This window comes from Eucyclogobius newberryi, unplaced genomic scaffold, assembly GCF_026437365.1.
Source record: "Eucyclogobius newberryi isolate DKJ021-1_F unplaced genomic scaffold, fEucNew1.0.hap1 SCAF_3, whole genome shotgun sequence".
Classification (NCBI taxonomy): domain Eukaryota; kingdom Metazoa; phylum Chordata; class Actinopteri; order Gobiiformes; family Gobiidae; genus Eucyclogobius; species Eucyclogobius newberryi.
This window is the reverse complement of record NW_027315945.1, coordinates 30,111,399-30,128,029: the sequence shown is the minus strand read 5'-3', so window position 1 is coordinate 30,128,029 and position 16,631 is coordinate 30,111,399. Positions and strand designations below refer to the sequence as shown.

The window sequence follows — 16,631 nt, the reverse complement described above, 5'->3', positions numbered from 1 at the left end:
CGACATTAGCGGGGGAAAAAAACATTATTTGATTTATATGTTTGTGGTGATAGAGAAGAGACTTTATGCCCTTCATGCACAAAGTGTCCTGTTGCCTCCATATCAAAGACTTTTTTAACTTAAATGAAGTTTGTCTGACCAAAAGAGTCGGACAAACACTTATTGTTTGTTGAAAGTTGCAAAATAACAATAGATTATCCTTAAAATCCAATCATATTTCCTCTGCATGTCCTCCTAAATAATAGAAATAAAGGTCAGAAAAGGTTCTTTTTAGTCAATCACGCTCTGTAATTCCTGGTGTCGCTCTTGTTTACTTCCCAAACAAATGAAAAAACAACTGCTCTTCGCCGCTGTGACTCATACTTCCCCGTATGAGTCAAAAATCCCTGTCACATTTACAGTAACTATAACGCTGTTATAGGAAAGAGTACTTCATTTGATTATTTGTCGCAAAAATAATATCGTTGTTTAAATATAACGGATTGTTTTTCAACTCGGAAAAGTCCACAAGAACGACCAGAATGAAGATATTTGTAATTCTTCTTCAAAACCAAGGATAAAATGTTCATTCAGTGTTTTCAGGGTGGGCAAGATGTTCTGACCCTGTGACTAGGTGCTATTTGGATTAAAGCGGAATCACACCATGTACTCTGAGGGAGAAAAACACCAAACTGACTTATTTTCAAGAATAAAAGTCGTGCTCAAACCGACACATGCAGTACTTTTCCTTCTTATTTGATAGATTTTGTTGCCCGCAGGCTTGATCAGACAGGAGAGGACGGGGTGAAATGAGAAGGGGAAGACATGCAGTAAATCGTCGGGGTCAGGATTGGAACTCACGACACTGCATCCGGCTGCACTTGGACCCCATGACCACCGGGCAGCACGTGCAGTATCTTTCCATATTGGTCAGCTCCTGTGTTGCTGACTGAGAGACTGAGTGAGCTGCAGGCGGATTTAAGCAACACCTCAACAAAGGAAATATTATGTAAGTGTCAGAATCTCGACCTTGCTCCAGGAAAATCATGATATAATTATTTTTGCTTCATATTTCTATGTTCACCCAGAGAGAAGTACAACATATCATCAAAGGGGAAAAGGCCACATGCACCAAGAAAGCGTTTGTCAAGCAAAGGAGTTTAACTATGGAACAGTAGCTAACAGGTTACTTCAGTCCAAGGTCACGTCTGAAGGAGAACTTAGGAACATCTTTACCTTATTAAATGTCCCATTGATGGTTAAATATGTATTTCTTATAATAGCAATGTTAATGTTTTTGCATGTGGTTGTACTGCCTTATTTTGGAGGAGGAGGAGGAGAAGGAGGAGAAAGGAGAAGAAGGAGAAGGAGAAGGAGAAGGAGGAGAAGGAGAAGAAGGAGGAGAAGGAGAAGAAGGAGGAGGAGAAGAATGAGAAGGAGGAGAAGAAGAAGGAGGAGAAGGAGGAGAAGAAGAAGGAGGAGAAAGAGAAGGAGAAGGAGGAGGAGAAGAAGGAGAATGAGAAGAAGGAGAAGAAGGAGAAGAAGGAGAAAGAGAAGGAGAAGGAGGAGAAGGTTCTCTGACAGTGTACTTTTACAATGGAGCTACAGGGGGAGCGCTGCTCTTTAACGCAAATGATTCAGTTGCTTTGGAGAATGCAAATGAAAATCACAAAACAGAATAATAATGCTTAACAATAATATTGTATATTTTGATGAATTTCCAGTAACATTTCGTAATTGGATGAATGTCGAGGGACGTGCTGCGCTTTTGGTTTTGAAAGATGGCGTGACTGGTGTTTGTTGTTTTGATTTGTTCGATCGTGACGTTTTAATTTGTTTTCTAATCGACCGAAACAAGATGTGAGAAATGAAATATCACCCACCACCAAACTATTTAGTCTTTTCCAACTACAAACTGTTGTCATGGAGGTCTTTCTTTCACCTGACAGTTGCGATAACGTCGTGATTGACTGGAAAGCGTTGTATGTGACCATGAGCATGCAGCCCGGGTCACGGCTGCCGTGCCGCCTGCGAGTACGTGCACAAAGTCAGCGCCTTCGAGAGGCGTGTGCAGCTCCTTCCCGCTCCGATAAGAGCGTACGGCCGTTATCTGCTCGACGTTTTTATCGCTCAAGTGTGGCCAAAGTTCAGCCGTGTTTATCACGAAAGGACTTTGTAAGACGCTTGTGCCGTTCCGTCCAAAAGTTGGTGACACGAGGCGGCAAAACCGAGGCCGAATGTACCGGAATGTGTTCAGATGCCGCGGAGACAAGCACGGCACGGCTCTCACGGCCGCTATTGTCCGCTCATCAGACCGCCATTGTGTCCGGTGTGTGCATGTGTGCGGTGATTGACTGGTGCAGAGGCGTGTGGGAATACAGGCCCCAGTCTATGTGTGATGGCATTCCTATCCACCAAAGCTTAGAGGCCACTAAACGCAGAAGCAACACTCACTGAAGTTGGATGTGGGAAAAGCCGGGCCAAAACAACAAGTTAAATAGGCACAGAGGAACGAGACCGGGGGTAAAAGTACTGTAGTAGTCGCAGTACATGTGTGTGGCAGTAGTAGTCACAATACAGTAATGTGGGTCATTCTACAATTTTTAGTCATTTACCAAATCATACCAGACGATATTATCATGATTTAAAAGAGCCATAAACGGTGGAAATGTCGTCTTTTCAGTTGTAGCCTTAGTTCAGTCATTTAAGTTAAATAGTTTGCCAAGAAAGTTTTGAGACGTTTATTTTTAGTTAAAGACACGTTAAATATCACCCTGCCATAATATTAAACATTAAATATTAAAGTGAGTAGACCTCGATGTTTGCTCAGGTTTTTCAGCAGTTTTACTCAAACGTTGGGCTCAAATTTAACTGAAAATAAACACGTATTATAAAGAGTATATTAGATGTATATTAGATATAGAGCATATTAGATGTACAGGGCGGGTCAGTGGTTTTCTTTAGTAACAAAAACGCTTGTAATTGAATAAATGCAAGAGGAACAAATGTATATTTCAGACCTAAAAATATCTTAAAATAAATGATCAAAAGACCAACGGGACCACATTGGATTATAATTTATTTTCTACTTTATTTTCTACTTTTTTAAAACATAAAACAAGAAAGACAAACATAAAAACAGACAAACATATACAAAGATAACAATAAATGAATAAAATTAACACAGCTGAGCGGAACAGTGAGAACTTAGGCTAAAGTAAAGAATAAAATTAGAAAGTAAAGTGGTGTCATCCAAAGAAAAGAGGGGTTGAAGCACACTATGTTCAAAAAGTCAAAAATGAGAGTTCCATTTTGTCCATTGTTTATTGAATTTGTCCATTTTATAATTGAGTCCAGCGGTCATTTTTCCACGGTGTAAATGTCGGTTATGACAGTCCTTAATCATCGGAGCAGTTTGTGTCATCCATTGTTTTATGATTGCCTTCTTCCCGACTTAGACTATAATTTCGAACGATGAAATTGCAACTCTCTCACCGTCTAAAATGTGCACGCTTCAGTTAGTCGCCTGGTTAACCTTTCAGTTCAGCCAGTTAATCATCAACATGGACGATGAAATCTACTGTTGACATAAAATACATGCATGATTTCCTGTAGACTGGTGCAGATTCAGGATAGGCGACAGAAGTTGCCGCGTAGGTGAGAAAAGTGACGTTAGCATTAGCCGCATTAGCACGTCTTTCCTTCCTCCTCCTTATCGCACAGATGACATCATGGCCGCTGCTGGTCAGGGCGCTTCGCTGATACTACTCTGTTGACATCATGTGGTAACTCTAGCCGTGTTTACCTCCGCACCTGCACCATCATTGTGAGCTAACGGCGTGGTCAGCGTGATTACGGTCACTGAAACTCTAGCCTGCCGTTAGCGCCGCCGCGGTGTGCGCTCATGCTGGGCTCTGGCTGATAACGCCTGTACGCCGCCGCTAATTGTAGCCTGCGAGCGTTTTGTTGGTCCAGCGCGGAGCAGTGGGAGGATTCGGTCTGGTTTCTGGGGACGCACAAAGCTGAGTAAACAATACAATGTTGTAGGATTAACTTTGCCCGTAGCAAGACTGTTTTTTTAATCAAAGCTGTGTTCGTTAATTTGGAAATTCAAGGCTGCAGTGATGAATTATAGCAGTGTTTTTTTTATGTGCATGAGTGTATTATAATTGTACGAACAAATACAAATGTTTGAACTGGTTCTGATTGATTGGAATAGTCTTGCAGCTAAAATTTGCAATAAATTAGACTGATTTGTGTAAAATGTTCATTTGCACCAACAAGTTAACAATGCACCGATTCAGCTGAGCCGAGCAGCTGTCTGAAATCTTTCATAAGGCATTTAAATAAGAACTTTCAAGGAGAATAATAGCTAAACTATATAAATGTATCAGCAATTTCGACTGTCATTCTATTAAATATATAAAAAATAAATGGAAAAGAGATCGGGTAACTTTGTTTTGACTGATGAATAATGGGAAAATATATACCGTAAATATCCTATTGGTGGGCCACAAAATCAAAATGTTTAGAAATTATTCTGTATCATGTTTTTTAAATAACACAATGTCAAAGTGTCCACTATCCACAGGGAAAAGCTATTGGATAAATTGTGGTTGACACAAGGCCCACCATTACCATTTTTTGGGAGTGTCTTGTTGCTCAGAAATATTGGAGGGAGATCAATAAACCACTAAAGAATGTTTTTTTAAGATCGTCATCTCTTTCAGAACTATGTGTTTGGGCCTCAAAACTCCTTCAATGGTCACAATAAATGGAAACCTTTGGAACATACTTTTGGCGGTGGAATGAAGTCCGGCACAAAGAAGTGATCAAGAAGAATCAAGGACTGGACTCAAATTATAACAGAAATTCACAAAAAATAAATAATTACATTCGGACTCGAATTGAAAATTGGCCAAATGACAGATTTTTTGTTGGACTAGACGTGCTGTAATTGTAGAGTATTATAGTATTTCTCTGTTCCACTTTTCTTTTCTTTGTTTTATGCTCTCTGGTTGTGTTATATGTTGTATCTAGAATGTATGTATGTTCTGTATTTTGTATGTTTATATTTTTAAAGATTGAAAAAAAAAAGCACCATATGATAATTAATACAAGTGGAAGGTGTAACACAATTCATGGCAACTTCCGAAAAAAGGTGAATAGGATCTTAAAACTTTATCAGAAGGCAGAGGTGCTCACCCTGGGGTACCTGACTTTTTATTTCAATGTAAATTACACTATTTTGTGTTTTTACCCAAAAACATTGTAAAAAAGCAGGACTATGTTACAAAAAGGCTGCTGGCTGCATGAAATAATAAAGCATTGTATTTCTTGTCAAGCTGAAAGGAAGAGCCAAATGTAGCGCTCTGATTGGCCGTACCTGGGTGGTCCACACCAGCTTCACTCCACTGTCTGAAAAAAGCTGTTCTTGAATCGTGCACGCTGCTGAATATGACTGAATGTGGATATTAATCATGTTCTAAATGGTTTGTGAGTAGTAACCTCCTCCTTTAACAGTGTGAAAACAGAGTACTCCAGCTTTATGATATTTCAGAGTAAATCCTTGCTTGTCCTGAAGATTAAAAAGCCCTCCTCCTCCTCCTCCTCCTCCTCCTCCTCCTCCTCCAGTGTTTGGTTTCACTGGCCTTTCCTCATACCACACAGGCCTGCAGTGTGTGTCTGAAACGCACTTGTTTTGTGTTCACTGAAGGATCCTGTTTGTGTCCAACGGGAAACAATTAGCTCAGTGTGTGTGAATGGGCCGGTGTGAAAAGAGCCAGTGATCAAGGCCGAGGCTGAACAAACTCATTAACACAGCGCTTGTTTGGACGGGGACGGAGCCAAGCATGATATGAAAACTCCGACGGGGGAAAAGGAGAGATACGGAAGAGAGCAGAGCAAACAGGAAAGACAAACAACACGGGCGGTCTGGGCTGATGAACAGGGGCTTCTATCACCACGTCTGACAGGAGAAGGTGGGCAATGTTTCAAGAGATCAAAATTGTTGCTTTGAAGTTGTGCAAAATGAGAATATAACGTGAACTGCTTATGATTAAATGATGTGAAAACAGTTAAAGCAATAGTTGAGAAAAAACAAAGAAAGGAAGAAAGGAAGCGATTTAATCTGTCAAATGGGAATTAGCCTGAAGATATTTTTCACTTGAGGTTAATTTAGTCTATTCACTTTTTGTGCAATATTTGAACCACAAAGACACCAACAAGTAATTTTAGCACATTTCTACTGAATTGAACTCAAACAAATTGAAATAAACAAAAACTCCTATAGACAAAACCTCTCATTTCCTAATAAGGAATGGAGGGGGAAAATAAAGATAAAATAAAATAAAAACATCTAGCGTAACAGGATAATACTAATAATAATGGTGAAATAAACACTCTATTTTCATCAGTTAACTTAAACCGATTATTGATATTAGGACAACAAAAAAAAAGGATTTGTTGTCTCTTTTGTCTAACCTTAAAATCTATTTGACTCCTGTTCTAAAACTTATATTTAACATGTTATTTTAACTACTGTGTGACAGGAAAGCAAGCAGACACCTGTTAAAACACTCATACAATTATGACTCAACAGCTGAGCAGAGTAGCACAGGAGCCTGAGGCCAGGGGCAAAAGTCTGGGAGTATCATTTGGGTTCATAATAATGACAACTAAATGTATTTTTACTTCTAAATAAGCATCAGGTAAAGGTACATTTGCATAACTAACCAATAAAGCCAATAAAGTAAATAAACCAACTTGTCATGCTGCAAAAACCAGAGAGTTCTTGTTTGGATTCAATCATTCGTCATTCATTGGATCTCGAGGCACGATTTCTGTACAAATTCATCTGGAGCCCAATCTCATATTAAGAGCTTTACATTTGACTGTGCGGCCCTCAAGGAGCTGCTCAGAGCCCTACTTTGGGTTATAAATCACTCCAATAAGCCGTGTACTAAATTACATTGTAAACAATCAAATATCGTTCAACCTTTTAGTGCTTTAATCAGTTATGTTTGGCAGCCGATCGTAAAGGTTTATTGTGTTTCTTTCTCGCTTGAAAAATCTAAACAGTTGTTAACTTCTGAGCCATAATTTAAAGATACTAATTTTTCCACCACCTGCTTTGCCTGGAATGTTCCACACTGTTATATTAAGCTTATCTATCTCCATGGAGATAAATAAGGCCACCAGAGCAAAAGTTACAGGTCCGATCTGTGGAGAAGAGACCCCGTTCACTGTATGAAGCCATGTTTTTCAATGTATTTCATAATAATAAAAGCCTTATTTGCAAGAAAACATGCATCGAATGACAGCAATAAACCCTACACCCTCTCCTTCCTCTTCTTCTCTATTTCTTTCTCTATTTCTCTCTCTCCTTTTTTGTTTTTAAATACAATATAGCGTAAAACACATACTTTGAAGACGTACAACTACAGACAGTGGTGGTAAATGCAGCTTTCCAGTTTGCTGCCATTAAAAGTAACACAACAACAACAACAATAACCCTAACCAAAATGTTACAGAGTGCACCTTTAAATGTACATCATATTTATTGATGAAGACTAATGAAATAGGCTTTGCTACAGTGAATAAAGTAGTGCTGTATTTGTATGGCTCCTAGTTGATTCTCCAGTTGGATCAGCGTGTGCGACAGTGGCTCCAGGTGCAGGATCAGTCCATGAACCTGCTGTGTTGACATTAGCATTAGCCTTGAGCTAACTCCTCCAGCTGAAATGCAGGTGTTTGTGATAATTACTCATCAAGAGAGGCTTTAATCCCAGAGATCTGCTGAATGTCATCAGACACAATTACCTCTGGATCATCACAAATGCCATTTCACAGCAACGTCTTTAGGAATCATTCAGTAACAAGTGAAAACCATGTCAAACTTATGCTCTGCACCAATTATTTATCTGCAGATTTAACCACACATTAAGCATTCTTACCATTTTGGGAGAAGAGAGTGTCTGTGTTGAGTAAATCCATCTGAATGAACTCTCATAAGTCCTGCTCTCATAAGTCCTGCTCGTGGCTCTATTATATGATCTGCTTCACTCCTTCATAACACTGGAGATAAGTCAGGGCATGTTCCCTTTGATGACAGCAGCAGGTGGTTATGGGTAATGTAGTCTTTTCGTAGCCTTCTATCTTCTTTCAAGCCAATAGATAAACAAACTCTCAGTTACATGTTTTACTAACATCTTATTAAGAAAATTGTGGGTTGTATAATACCAACTCTAACAAGTGTAGTTTGCTGTTGTTGTGTCTTAGGGCAAGACACTCCATTTACCTTTCCTACTATATAGTTTGTAGGGTTGTCAAAAGTATCAGAAATCAGAATCAGACTACCAGAAAATACCAGATCTAGTATTGAAACTAGATACTCATTTGCGCAAGTATAGATACAAAAAAAGAAATCGGGACAAATTCTGACCTTCGAGCGATAACACACAGATAACATAAATAAAGTAATGAATGACAGTGTCCCTAACCCTAAGGTGCCTTGCCCACATGGACTTACCACTGTCAGTCACATTAAATGGCAAACAAACTGTAATAAACAAGGTCAGAGATGCTGTCATAGCCACATCTCAGTCTGTCAGCCCCAGGGCAGCTCCAGACACAGCACGGTGCCACCACCAAGTGAATGAAGTGATTCAATAAGGCAAGTGTCCCATAAAACATTATATATGAATGATGCATTATTATGTTACGTGGCCCACTGACTCACAGCAGCTCAGAGCATTTGTGTAATCTGTACTTTTCCATGTTTTATCCCCCCCTCATGTCTTTTATTATTATTTGTCTGCTATTCAGTCTTTGTTAATCTCTTCAACAACAGCTTATGTGATATTTTTGTTCTAGCGGGAGTATTTATAGCTGGTCCACTTGAAACAGGCTACTCCTTGTTACCGACGTTAACACAATTTCACTGTTATTTTCACTGTTGTGTTGAAGATAGGCAAAGTTGGGCTTTGTAATATTCATTCATTTTCCACCGCTTGTTCCCGTTAGGGCTCGTGGGTGACTGGAGCCTGTCCCAGTGACTTTGGGCCTTAGGCGGGGCACAACCTGGACAGGGTGGGCCAGCACAGAGACACAGACGAATATTCACTCACTAGGGGCAATTGTAGAGTCGCCAATTTTGCCCAGCACATGCACGTCTTTAGATGGTGACAACCCACGGTAACATGGTAACACCCAGAGAGATCATGTGATGTTGGTCTGGCTCGGAAATCGAATCCACGATCTCCTTCTTGCTCTATTGCAATATTCCAATGGCAATAACAAGTTGTAAAGTGCCGTTTGCATCATACAAAGAGCGAAAACAAAACCTCATGTAGCCTACTCTACATCGAAAGTTGAATTGATAAGTGTTCACCCTTTCAGCGAGGCTTTCATTTTCCAATCGAAATGGAGAAATTGCCCACGCCTACGAGACACAATATGTGGCTAATATGTGATGCGGCTGAGAAGCGTTTCCATCTGAACATGGCATATTGATGGCGCATGAGAAGCGCTCCCCGAGGCGCTCTGCAGAAAGAACACATCAGCACAAGTGTTGTTTGTGATCCAGAGCGTACGGCCAGCGGGGAACTCTGTCCGCGCTTAAATCACAAATTCAGATGACAACACGTATTTTATATTTTCCCCTATAGGGCTGCTGATGCCGGTCAGAATGGGAAGGGCTGCAGGATGAATCACCGGCGAGTCAGAATGGCAATTTAGAACGGTCAAAATGAGCGAATCGCAAAGACAATTGTTGAAGTCATTTCATGTAATCACTTCTCGAGAGGAATGATTTATCCTAAAACGTCTGACTAAAATTACCCCCAATTCAAACTGATCCTTTTGAGTTTAAACATGACTGACCTCAATGTGACGCTGACAATGTAGTTTTGGGCTCTGCTGTGCCACTTACTCTATTCATTGGCTACGTATAGTTTCAAATGGTCAAATGGTTGCAATGTTCATATTTCTGTCTTTTCTTATGTTAATCACGTGTTTAAAAAGTGCCTCTTGAATAAACGATGTTCTGGCTTGTGTGATTGTACTGTACTGCTGTCAAATGTTGTTCATAATCAGTGCTAAGCCATGTTCATATCAGCAGTGACTTACAACATGCTCACACTCATGACATTAGAACGTAGAGACACAGACAAAAGGATTTATCTTTGTTAAATAAAAATGTACGTACAGTAGGTCACTCTGAATGACCGTGTTACATCATGTTCATAATTCCCAGGATTGTCATGATTGTAACAGTTATTTGTGGAATGAGCCTGATGTAAAGGTCAGAGGTTACATGCCAGAAGAAGGTTATGAAACCATGGCAACATCACAAGCCATTCGAGAAAATCCCATCATGCGAAGAGTTGCATAAATGCGATTTATGGATTTATGTTGCATATTTAGAAATGAAGCTGCAGATAAGTAGGATTTCATTTTCTAAATGTATTTTTGGCTGTTATATGCGTCTGGGGTCAGATAGGAATTAAAACGTGCGAGATAAGGGAAAGCATGGAGGAAACATGGAGCAAAGCCTTCAACTGAGCCTGTGATGGACTGAGCACAATGTTTTACAAAGAGGTTAATACATTGAATAATTATATCACTAACTAATCACAGTGCAAAAGGCCTCTCTGGTATATTGTTAACTTTATCAACAGTAATTTGGATCTAGTGTTATTGCAAGTGTGCAAAACGGACATAAAATCATGTTAAAAAGTAAAAAAAAAACGTGGAACAACCTTTAGCTATTGGGTCACTTCTGTTAAACACACTGTAGTGTCAGAACACTCTCGAATGAACACTGTAAGCTCCATGTTTAAATGTCAGAATCTACATTAGTTGAACATTAGACTAATTGAAAACTGTATTCTGTGCAATAGTAACAGTATTTTCTCCTGTAAAAGCTCAAAACACAACTATAATGTGAAAGAGCTGCTCCAGGCTGATGACAAATATAAAGGTTTACAACTGATACATGACATCTAGAATAAGTGAAGTATAAAACCAGACAACAGGACACAGACTTTGTGATCACACAGTTGAACTAACACTATCTTGATGATTTGAGGACTGGTATAAATGGTACGACCTCCAGTTCACAGATTCTTAGTCTCTGGTGTAGATAGAGTCAAAATGAAACCATGGAAACACCACTGCTGCCCCAATACAGCACCTGGTTCTCCCCGTGTCTCCCACGCCTACAAACCAGGCCCAACACTTTAGCTTGAATAAATAATATACTATAATGAAAATAATAAAAAGTATAACTGAGGAGTTGACATGAGGTGATTTCTACAGAATCAGAAGTCTTGACACAGCGGCACAACCCAAATGCTGTAATTACACCAGATAAGAAGATGAACATCTGACTGAAGCGAGTGAAAGAGAGGAAGAGAGGGATAGAAAGAGGGGAGAGAGAGCGAGGGGAGAGAGCGAGGGGAGAGAGCGAGGGGAGAGAGCGAGAGACAAAGACGGAGAGAGAAATGAGAGAGAGAGCGAGGGGGAGTGCGGGAAACAGAAAGAGAGGGAGAGTGTACAGAGAGAAGAAAGCGGTAGAGAAAGAGAAGAGAGAGAGGGGGGAAAGAGCGAGGGGGAGTGCGGGAGACAGAAAGAGAGGAGGGACAGATGAGAGGGGAGAGAGAAGAGAGAGAGGGGAGAGGGCGAGAGACAAACAGAGAAGGAGAGAGAGGGGAGAGAGAAGAGAGAGAAGAGAGAGGGCGAGAGACAAACAGAGAAGGAGAGAGAGGGGAGAGAGAAGAGAGAGAGGGGAGAGGGCGAGAGACAGACAGAGAAGGAGAGAGAGGGGAGAGAGAAGAGAGAGAGGGGAGAGGGCGAGAGACAGACAGAGAAGGAGAGAGAGGGGAGAGAGAAGAGAGAGAGGGGAGAGGGCGAGAGACAAACAGAGAAGGAGAGAGAGGGGAGAGAGAAGAGAGAGGGCGAGAGACAGACAGAGAAGGAGAGAGAGGGGAGAGAGAAGAGAGAGAGGGGAGAGGGCGAGAGACAAACAGAGAAGGAGAGAGAGGGGAGAGAGAAGAGAGAGGGCGAGAGACAAACAGAGAGGGAGAGAGAGGGGAGAGAGAAGAGAGAGGGCGAGAGACAAACAGAGAGGGAGAGAGAGGGGAGAGAGAAGAGAGAGAGGGGAGAGGGCGAGAGACAAACAGAGAGGGAGAGTACAGAGAGAAGAAAGACGGAGACAGAGAAGAGAGAGAGCGAGGGGGAGTGCAAGAGAGAGAAAAGAGGGAGGGAGAGAGAGGGGAACAAACGAGCGATAGAAACAGAGAGAGGGCGTGTGGAGAGAGAGATGTCATTTGTGCTTTTCCAGATGCACATTAGAGGCCGAGGCTTAGTTCTCTGCCCCGCTGCCCAGACGTCATGTGACCTCATCGTACCGCACGCGCTTCACAACCTTTAACACATCATTTCAGAAGGACAACATCCACCTTTACATTGTCTCCTCTTTAAAACGACTTCAAATAACTGACGTGTAAATACTTTGAGTAACAGCAACAACAACAACAACAAAAAAAGACACGGTTCTGCAGAGTTACCTTGACAACCACGCGGAGTTTTGGTGTGTTGTCGCATCAAATTGAATTCAAAACGATTGAATTGAAGCGAAACAGAAACAGACGAGCGGCGTTTGTGTCTGTTCAGTTCATTCAAAGCAAATTATTGTAAAAAATTGTCAAACGCAACAGCTAAATGTAACACATCTTTCAGACTGTGTTTGTGATGTGCTAAACGCCCCGTGTAGTCTGCGCTCGTGCTCGTGCTCGTGCTCGTGCTCGTGCTCGTGCTCGCAGACAGAAGCAGTTACAGTCGTAAACAAGGCTCTGAGCGGGAGTTTTAATGCTGAAGAGAAGTGTAATGAGTCAGGGCAGGATTAAGAGGAAATCTAGAGACAAAACAGCGGCGAGACGATGTGCCATATGTCCCCCCCGGCCCCCCCGCAGTGACGGAGGGGACAGTGTGCAGAGGGGCAGAGGAAGCCCCCCCCCGCAGTGACGGAGGGGACAGTGTGCAGAGGGGCAGAGGAAGCCCCCCCCGCAGTGACGGAGGGGACAGTGTGCAGAGGGGCAGAGGAAGCCCCCCCGCAGTGACGGAGGGGACAGTGTGCAGAGGAGTACACACCTTCAAAATAAGAGTATTACCCTCAGTTTGTATGCAACTGAAATGAATCACATGATCTGGTATTGTCAAAGGTGGATGTAATTTACATTGCGTCCACTTACAATGGGGAAAGTCAGGTCGTCTTGTTAAATGTTTAAACGTTAGGACAATAAAGTATCAATAAAGTACTAAATACTATTAGCATATTTTCCGGACTATAAGTCGCACCAGCCAAAAAATGCATAATAGAGAAAAAACATATAAGTCGCACTTGAGTATGAAATGTGAAAATAACAAATAATATCACATATAAGTCACTCCTGAGTTGTATATAAGTATAAGTCGCACCCCGGCCAAAACAATGAAAAAAGGTGCGACTTATGGTCCGGAAAATACGCTACTACTTTCAAAGAATAGGGGAAAAAACTGTATCTGAAGGAGGAACGGTGCCGGAAATACAGAAGTTAAAGGCGTGTAATACTGATGGAATACGTTTCTTGGGAAGATGATGGTTATGAATAAAGATTACTAAGGTCAGAGTGTCGGAAAACGACAAAAGTAGTTTTGTTGAAAAGTTAACCCAAAGAATTTTGCGGCCCAGTGGTCAAGTGGTTTAAAGGTTGAATGGACGATTTTTTTGGCCCAAATCTGAGTCTTATTTCCTCGTGGCGTGGACTGCCGATTAGTCCTGCCACGTATCAATCATAAAACACACCTATCGCTCACCTGCAGCTGCGTGAGGCTCGTCCCCCGAGAGCAGCACGTTTCCGCGTGCCTAAGCGCATGGATCTATCATAATATAGTTCCCTCAGTGTACGGGGCAAAATGAAGACGGAGAAAGACAGTTTGAGCTGACTCAGAAGAAGATGGAAATCTACGGGAGACGAGAGATGCGATGCGATCTTTCACGCTAATAAACAAACGCACGTGTGTGTTGTATCGGGCCACACGGGGGAGTGCGCATGCGCACTTCCACCTGAGTTCTCAAATCGCCGAAAAATCGTCCATTTCGCCTTTAAGCAGCAGGATTTATGCCAATCTCTTTGGGTGAGTTCTATTCCCGGCTCCGACAAATTGCTGAATGTTCTCCTTTATCTCATCCCCAGTTCACAAAATGCTGGTCTAATTTATACAATAGTTACAATTTGATAACCAATACAACACCTACATTTTCTTAAATTAAAGTCTAAAAATGAAAAAAATATAGTTTAGATGACATTTTGTGAATTTATGAATTTTACAACTAAGTGCTGCTTCCTGTCATTTTAATTCTCAACTTTTTCTGAACAAACTGCCACTTGACTGGTTAAAAAATGCTACATATTTATAGGGGGAAATCTCCAATAAATCCCCCTTTTCCACAAACCTCCGTAACTGTGACTCTACCTCTGCGTCTCATGTACAGGACACTAAGACAGGAGCATGAATGGGTGTGATGTAGGCACACTAGTGCGTCTCATGTACAGGACACTAAGACAGGAGCATGAATGGGTGTGATATAGGCACACTAGTGTGTCTCATGTACAGGACACTAAGACAGGAGCATGAATGGGTGTGATATAGGCACACTAGTGTGTCTCATGTACAGGACACTAAGACAGGAGCATGAATGGGTGTGATATAGGCACACTAGTGTGTCTCATGTACAGGACACTAAGACAGGAGCATGAATGGGTGTGATGTAGGCACACTAGTGTGTCTCATGTACAGGACACTAAGACAGGAGCATGAATGGGTGTGATATAGGCACACTAGTGCGTCTCATGTACAGGACACTAAGACAGGAGCATGAATGGGTGTGATATAGGCACACTAGTGTGTCTCATGTACAGGACACTAAGACAGGAGCATGAATGGGTGTGATATAGGCACACTAGTGCGTCTCATGTACAGGACACTAAGACAGGAGCATGAATGGGTGTGATATAGGCACACTAGTGCGTCTCATGTACAGGACACTAAGACAGGAGCATGAATGGGTGTGATGTAGGCACACTAGTGCGTCTCATGTACAGGACACTAAGACAGGAGCATGAATGGGTGTGATGTAGGCACACTAGTGCGTCTCATGTACAGGACACTAAGACAGGAGCATGAATGGGTGTGATATAGGCACACTAGTGCGTCTCATGTACAGGACACTAAGACAGGAGCATGAATGGGTGTGATGTAGGCACACTAGTGTGTCTCATGTACAGGACACTAAGACAGGAGCATGAATGGGTGTGATATAGGCACACTAGTGTGTCTCATGTACAGGACACTAAGACAGGAGCATGAATGGGTGTGATGTAGGCACACTAGTGTGTCTCATGTACAGGACACTAAGACAGGAGCATGAATGGGTGTGATATAGGCACACTAGTGCGTCTCATGTACAGGACACTAAGACAGGAGCATGAATGGGTGTGATGTAGGCACACTAGTGTGTCTCATGTACAGGACACTAAGACAGGAGCATGAATGGGTGTGATATAGGCACACTAGTGCGTCTCATGTACAGGACACTAAGACAGGAGCATGAATGGGTGTGATATAGGCACACTAGTGCGTCTCATGTACAGGACACTAAGACAGGAGCATGAATGGGTGTGATATAGGCACACTAGTGTGTCTCATGTACAGGACACTAAGACAGGAGCATGAATGGGTGTGATGTAGGCACACTAGTGTGTCTCATGTACAGGACACTAAGACAGGAGCATGAATGGGTGTGATATAGGCACACTAGTGTGTCTCATGTACAGGACACTAAGACAGGAGCATGAATGGGTGTGATATAGGCACACTAGTGTGTCTCATGTACAGGACACTAAGACAGGAGCATGAATGGGTGTGATATAGGCACACTAGTGCGTCTCATGTACAGGACACTAAGACAGGAGCATGAATGGGTGTGATGTAGGCACACTAGTGTGTCTCATGTACAGGACACTAAGACAGGAGCATGAATGGGTGTGATATAGGCACACTAGTGCGTCTCATGTACAGGACACTAAGACAGGAGCATGAATGGGTGTGATATAGGCACACTAGTGCGTCTCATGTACAGGACACTAAGACAGGAGCATGAATGGGTGTGATATAGGCACACTAGTGCGTCTCATGTACAGGACACTAAGACAGGAGCATGAATGGGTGTGATGTAGGCACACTAGTGCGTCTCATGTACAGGACACTAAGACAGGAGCATGAATGGGTGTGATGTAGGCACAATAGCGCTGCATATGGATGGCCTGGGCGTCTTCAGGGGCGTCACAGCGACATGTGCCCGACACTAACACACTGTGAGCCATGTGAGAGTCACAAATACACGAGCCACACGGAGCGTCACTCTGCCACGAGCTACAACAGAACCACTTCACAGCGACAGCAATGAGACGACGTGCCAGGTCTGCGGAGGGGCCACATGTGTAAGGGGCAACATGAGGCAAAGTGACGCGCTGCATACGTCACATTTGCTACATGGCAGTGGCTGGGATTTTTGCCTCGCAGTGAGAAGGTCTGTGGTTTGATCCCGG

The 16,631-nt window shown here is 42.3% G+C and overlaps 2 protein-coding genes across 2 annotated transcripts in view; one reads left to right on the top strand and one right to left on the bottom strand.

Moving 5' to 3' along the window:
- The window catches only part of rps27.2 (ribosomal protein S27, isoform 2), a 319,694-nt gene extending 318,237 nt beyond the window's left edge, over positions 1-1,457 (top strand). Inside the window, exon 5 of the mRNA XM_072461673.1 lies at positions 1,426-1,457. The gene's annotated coding sequence lies outside the window, so the exon portion shown is untranslated. The remainder of the gene's footprint in view (positions 1-1,425) is intronic.
- Positions 1-16,631, bottom strand: part of efna1b (ephrin-A1b) — a 351,908-nt gene that overhangs the window by 32,951 nt on the left and 302,326 nt on the right. The gene's annotated exons all lie outside the window — the stretch shown is intronic.